This window comes from Arachis ipaensis, chromosome B9, assembly GCF_059453495.1.
Source record: "Arachis ipaensis isolate K30076 ecotype BB chromosome B9, ASM5945349v1, whole genome shotgun sequence".
NCBI classification, from domain to species: domain Eukaryota; kingdom Viridiplantae; phylum Streptophyta; class Magnoliopsida; order Fabales; family Fabaceae; genus Arachis; species Arachis ipaensis.
Genome location: NC_142444.1, coordinates 96,537,914 through 96,544,831, shown reverse-complemented (window position 1 = coordinate 96,544,831; position 6,918 = coordinate 96,537,914).

Genomic DNA, 6,918 nt, shown 5'->3' with positions numbered 1-6,918 from the left:
AACTCCAAGAATGGCCTATGTACGTGAAAGCTTCAATGCTCAGCCCAAGTACACACCAAGTGGGCCCTGGAAGTGGATTTATGCACTATCTGCACTTAGTTACTTATTTTCTATAATCCCTAGTAATTAGTTTAGTATAAATAGCACTTTTTACTATTTTATTCGCATACTTTGGAGACTTTGATCATTTTTATGTTACATTTGGGAGGCTGGCCACATGGCCATGCCTAGACCTTTCACTCTTATGTATTTTCTACGGTGGAGTTTCTACACCTCATAGATTAAGGTGTAGAGCTCTGCTGTTCTTCATGAATTAATGCAAGTACTATTGTTTTTCTTTCAATTCACGCCTACTTCTTCTCCAAGATATACTCTTGTACTTAATTCAGTTAAGTCAAAATGAAGGGGTGACTCGTGACAATCACCCACTATCTTCATTACTCGCTTAGCCAAGATCCGCGTGCCTGACAACCACAAGCGGTCTACATGATGTTCAACGTAGTCATTGGACGACAACCAGAGTATATTCTCTTGGGTCTCTGATCTACGGATCGAGTCCGGGAGATTAGAACCTTTGTGGTATAGGCTAAAACCATTGGCAGCATTCCTGAGATTCGGAAAGTCTAAATCTTGTCTGTGATATTCCGAGTAGGATCTGGGAAGAGATGACTGTGAAGAGCTTCAAACTTGCGAATGTTGGGTGCAGTGACATCGTGCAAAAGGATAGAGAGATCCTATTTCGACGCTAGTGAGAACCGACAGATGATTAGCCGTGTGGTAGTTGTACCTGGTATTTTTCATCCGAGATGAGAAATCCGACAGTTGATTAGCCGTGCATAGATCGTACCTGGTATTTTTCATCCGAGAGGATCATATAGCTTGCCATGGAAGGGAGCATGCATGATTGGAAGAAGACAATAGGAAAGCAGAGGTTCAGAAGCAACAAAGCATCTTGGTGCACGAATTGTAAATCACACTTTTCACAACTCGTACCACTAACCAGCAAGTGCACTGGGTCGTCCAAGTAATACCTTACGTGAGTAAGGGTTGATCCCACGGAGATTGTCGGTTTGAAGCAAACTATGGCTATTTTGTAATTCTTAGTCAGGAAATCAATGATAAGAGTGATTATATTTATGAAGAGTAAATAGCATAAAATAAATAATACTTATTATGCAGTAATAGAGAACAGATTGAGGATTTGGAGATGCTCTGTCTTCCAAATCTCTGCTTTCCTACTGTCTTATTCTTCACGCACGCAGGTCTCCTCCGATGGCAAGCTGTATGTTGATGGATCACCGTTGTCAATGGCTACCATCCATCCTCACAGTGAAAATGGTCCAAATACGCTGTCACCGCACGGCTAATCATTTGTGGTTCTCCCTCATGTTGGAATAGAATATGTTGATTCTTTTGCGTCTGTCACTACGCCCAACACTCGTGAGTTTGAAGCTCGTCACAGTCATCCCTTCCCTGATCCTACTCGGAATACCACAGACAAGGTTTAGACTTTCTGGATCTCAGGAATGGCCGCCAATAATTCTAGCCTACACCACGAAGATTCTGATCATGAACCAAGAGGCTAAGAGATACACACTCAATCTAACGTAGAACGGAAGTGGTTGTCAGGCATGCGTTCATAGGTTAAGAATGATGATGAGTGTCACTGATCATCACATTCATCATGGTTAAGTACGAGTGAATATCTTAGAATAGAAACAAGCGTGTTTGAATAGAAAACAAAAGTAATTGCATTAATTCATCGAGACACAGCAGAGCTCCTCACCCCCAATCATGGAGTTTAGAGACTCATGCCATAGATATACAATGTAAAATGTGAAAATGTCCTGAGATCCAAAATAAATCTCTAAAAGTTGTTTAAATACTAAACTAGTAACCTAGGTTTACAGAAAATGAGTAAACTACAATAGATAGTGTAGAAATTCACTTCCGGGACCCACTTGGTGTGTGCTGGGGCTGAGACTTGAGCTTTACACGTGCCTAGGCTGTTTCTGGAGTTAAACGCCAGGTTGTAGCCTGTTTTGGGCGTTTAACTCCAACTTGTAACCTGTTTCTGGCGTTTATCGCCAGAATGGAACATGGAACTAGCGTTGAACGCCAGTTTACGTCATTTATCTTTGAGCAAAGTATGGACTATTATATATTGCTGGAAAGCCCTGGATGTCTACTTTCCAACGCAATTAAGAGCGCACCATTTGGGTTTTTGTAGCTCCAGAAAATATACTTTGAGTGAAGAGAGGTCAGAATCCAACAGCATCTGCAGTCCTTTTTCAGCCTCAGAATTAGATTTTTGCTCAGGTCCCTCAATTTCAGCCAGAAATTACTTGAAATCACAGAAAAACACACAAACTAATAGTAAAGTCCAGAAATGTGATTTTTATTTAAAAACTAATAAAAATATATTAAAAACTAACTAAATCATACTAAAAACTATGTAAAAACAATGCCAAAAAGCGTATAAATTATCCGCTCATCACAACACCAAACTTAAATTGTTGCTTGTCCCCAAGCAACTAAAAATCAAATAGGATAAAAAGAAGAGAATATACTATAAATTCCAAAATATTAATGAAACTTAGCTCCAATCAGATGAGCGGGACTAGTAGCTTTTTGCCTCTGAACAGTTTTGGAATCTCACTTTATCCCTTGAAGTTCAAAATGATTGGCATCTATAGGAACTCAGAATTCAGATAGTGTTATTGATTCTCCTAGTTTATTATGTTGATTCTTGAACACAGCTACTTTATGAGTCTTGGCCGTGGCCCTAAGCACTTTGTTTTCCAGTATTACCGCTGGATACATAAATGCCACAGACACATAATTGGGTGAACCTTTTCAGATTGTGACTCAGCTTTGCTAGAGTCCCCAATTAGAGGTGTCCAGGGTTTTTAAGCACACTCTGTTTTTGCTTTGGACCTCGACTTTAACTGCTCAGTCTCAAGTTTCCACTTGACACCTTCACGCCACAAGCACATGGTTAGGGACAGCTTGGTTTAGCCGCTTAGGCCAGGATTTTATTCCTTTAGGCCCTCCTATCCACTGATGCTCAAAGCCTTGGATCCTTTTTACCCTTGCCTTTTGGTTTTAAGGGCTATTGGCTTTTTCTGCTTGCTTTTTCTTTTTCTTTCTCTTTTTTTTTCTTTTTTTTGCAAGCTTTTGTATTCACTGCTTTTTCTTGCTTCAAGAATCAATTTTATGATTTTTCAGATTGTCAATAACATTTCTCCTTTTCATCATTCTTTCAAGAGCCAACAATTTTAACATTCATAAACAACAAATTTCAAAAGACATATGCACTGTTCAAGCATTCATTCAGAGAGCAAAAAGTATTGTCACCACATCAAAATAATTAAACTAATTTCAAGGATCAATTCGAAATCATGTACTTCTTGTTCTTTTGTAATTAAAACATTTTTAATTTAAGAAAGGTAATGGATTCATAGGACATTCATAACTTTAAGGCATAGACTCTAATTTTTATTTATTATTTAATAGAAATAATATAAAATAGGCATAAAAAGCAGACAATTAGTAATAAAAGAAAGGAAATTAAGGACATAAAGACAAATGACTCTAATTCTAATACTTATGTACTTTTAAAATGGATAAAAGGTTATCACAGAGTTAGGACTCAACAACCTTTATTTTGGGAGGTAGATGTCTCTTTAGTCTGTGGGGTGCTTGGTCCTTCAAGAGATAGCTTCTGGCGCTTTAGTTCCTTCAGTTCACGCCCTTGCTCTTCTTGTTCCCTAAGTAGTTTGCAGAGCATGCTGTTTTGATTTTGCTGTTCTTCCTTCAGTTGATCCATAGCTTCTTGTAACTTGATGATAGATGCTTCTAGGCGCCCCCAGTATTCAAATTGAGGAATTTCCGGGAGGAACTCCTGTGCTCTCCTCTTGATGGGGTCGTCCTGCACTTATCCTTCCATTGACTTTTTGGTGATTGGTTGCTCAACTGAGATATACTCATCTACTCCCATTTTTACCCCAGCATCTTTACATAACAGAGAGATTAAGCTTGGATAAGCCAATTTGGCATCTTTGGAGTTCTTGTTTGCAATTGTGTAAAGCTCACAAGAAATCAGCTGATGCACTTCCACTTCTTTTTCCAACATAATGCAATGAATCATCACTGCTCTTTTGATGGTGACTTCAGAGAGGTTGCTAGTGGGCAGTATAGAATGCCCAATGAAGTCCAGCCAGCCTCTGGCGACTAATTTGAGATCTCCTCTCTTGAGTTGGTTTGGGACACCCTTTGTGTTGGTTGTCCATTTGGCTCCAGGGAGGCATATGTCCTCTAGAATTTTGTCCAAGCTCTTATTGGGTCTCATCATTCTCCTATTAAAGGAGTCCGGGTCATCTTGCAGTTGAGGCAGCTTGAAGATCTTCCTTATTTTGTCAGGGTAGGTGTGAACAATCTTTCCTCTGACCAGAATTTGATAGTCATAGAATGCGGTTCCAGCTATTCTCTTCCTGTCTGTCTGCCACAGATTAGAGTAGAATTCCTGAACCATGTTTCTTCCCACCTTTGTCTCAGGATTAGCTAGGATTTCCCAGCTCTTGTTTCGAATTTGCTCTTGGATCTCCGGATATTCGTCTTCCTTGAGATCGAATTTAACTTCCAGGATCACTGACCTTAGACCCATTATTTTGTAGTAATGGTCTGAATATTCTTTGGTTAAGAACTTCCCTTGATTCCAAAGTAGTTTTGGAATATTCTCTTTCTTGCCTCTTGAGATGGTTTATTTTCTCTTAGGAGCCATGATCTTGGTGGGTATTGGCTTAGTGATCACGGATAAACACACCAAACTTAGAGGTTTGCTTGTCCTCAAGCAAAAGAAAGGAAAGGAGAAGGATAGGGGGAGAGCCAAGTTCGAATTGTGGAGGAGATGGGGGGCGGCCGAACGAGGATTTAAAGGGAAGGGGGTGGGTTTTCGAAAATTTTTGAAAAAGATATGATAGAAAATGTGATTTGTAAAAGATAAGTATGATAGAAAAAAAGATGTAATTTAAAATTGAAAAGATATGAAAGATATTTGAAAAAGATAGATTCGTTTTAAAAAATATTGTGAAGATTTGAAAAGGATATTGATGAGTTGGAAAGATTTGAAAAAGATAGATTTGTTTTGAAAAGGATTTGAAAAGAGGTTGAAGAAGAATTGAGAAAGATTTAATTTTAGGATTAAGATTTGTTTAATATTTTTGGAAAAGAGTTTGAAAAATGAAAGTATGGGAACATGTTTATGTAAGAAAGTATGGATGGAAATATGAAAATTTGAAAAAAAATCAAGTTGGGAACAAAAACGTCCTCCCCTCCACAATCCTGGCGTTAAACACCCAACTGCTGCATGTTTTGGGCGTTTAACGCCCATCTGTAGCCTCTTTTGGGCGTTTAACACCCAGCTATTGCTTCTGGCTGGCGTTAAACGCCAGAATCCTTTGTCACTGGGCGTTTTTCTGAACGCCCACGATGCTGTAAGTGTGGCGTTAAATGCCCAGAATGGCACCCATTCTGGCGTTTAACGCCCAGAAAGGTATCATTACTGGCATTAAACGCCCAGTAAATGCTTCTTTTGGGCGTTTAACGCCCAAATATACCTCTTACTGGCGTTTTCTTGCCAGTGAGCTCCTTCTCCCTGTTTTGTATTCTGAATCCTTCTGTACCCCTGTGAACTTATGCAATTGATTCTTTACCTTGAAGATTATTTATATTAAACTTGTATAATTATTATTTAAATAAAAATAGGTTTTGCTAATGGCTTTTGCCTCCGAGCAAGCGCTTCTTTATTGTCTTTAGTTGGACCTTGCTGAGCTTTTAATCTAGCCTCAGCCTTGAGCACTCTTGCTCAACATTGCCTTCAAGATAATGCTTGATTCTCTGTCCATTAACAATGAACTTCTTATTAGAATCAATGTCTTGAAGCTCCACATAGCCATATGGTGACACACTTGTAATCACATATGGTCCCCTCCACCGGGATTTCAGTTTCTCGGGGAATAGCCTGAGCCTAGAGTTAAACAGCAGAACTTTCTGTCCTGGTTCAAAGACTCTAGATGATAGCTTTCTGTCATGCCACCTTTTTGCTTTCTTTTTGTAAAGCTTGGCATTTTCGAAAGCAGTGAGTCTGAATTCCTCTAGCTCATTCAGCTGGAGCAATCTCTTTTCTCCAGCTAATTTGGCATCAAAGTTTAGAAATCTGATTGCTCAGTAGCCCTTGTGCTCCAGTTCCACGGGCAGATGACAGGCCTTACCATACACAAGCTGGTATGGAGAGGTCCCTATAGGAGTCTTGAATGCTGTTCTATAAGCCCACAGAGCATCATCCAAGCTTCTCGCCCAATCCTTTCTACGGGTACTTACAGTCTGTTCCAGGATTCTTTTTAGTTCTCTATTAGAGACTTCAGCTTTGCCCATTTGTCTGTGGATGATATGGAGTTGCCACCTTGTGGCTAATTCCATACCGGACCATAGCAGAGTAAATCTGTTTGTTGCAGAAGTGAGTGCCCCCATCACTGATTAGTGCTCTAGGGACACCAAACCTGCTGAAGATATGTTTCTGGAGGAACTTCAGCACTGTCTTAGTATCATTAGTGGGTGTGGCAACGGCCTCTACCCATTTGGATACATAGTCGACTGCCACCAGAATATAAGTGTTTGAGTATGATGGTGGGAAAGGCCCCATGAAGTCAATACCCCATACATCAAACAACTCAATCTCCAAGATTCCTTATTGAGGCATAGCATAACCATGAGGCAGATTACCAGCTCTCTGGAAACTGTCACAGTTACGTACAAACTCTCGGGAATTTCTATAGAGGGTAGACCAGTAGAAGCCACATTGGAGGACCTTGGTGGCTGTTCGCTCACCTCCGAAATGGCCTCCATATTGTGACCCAT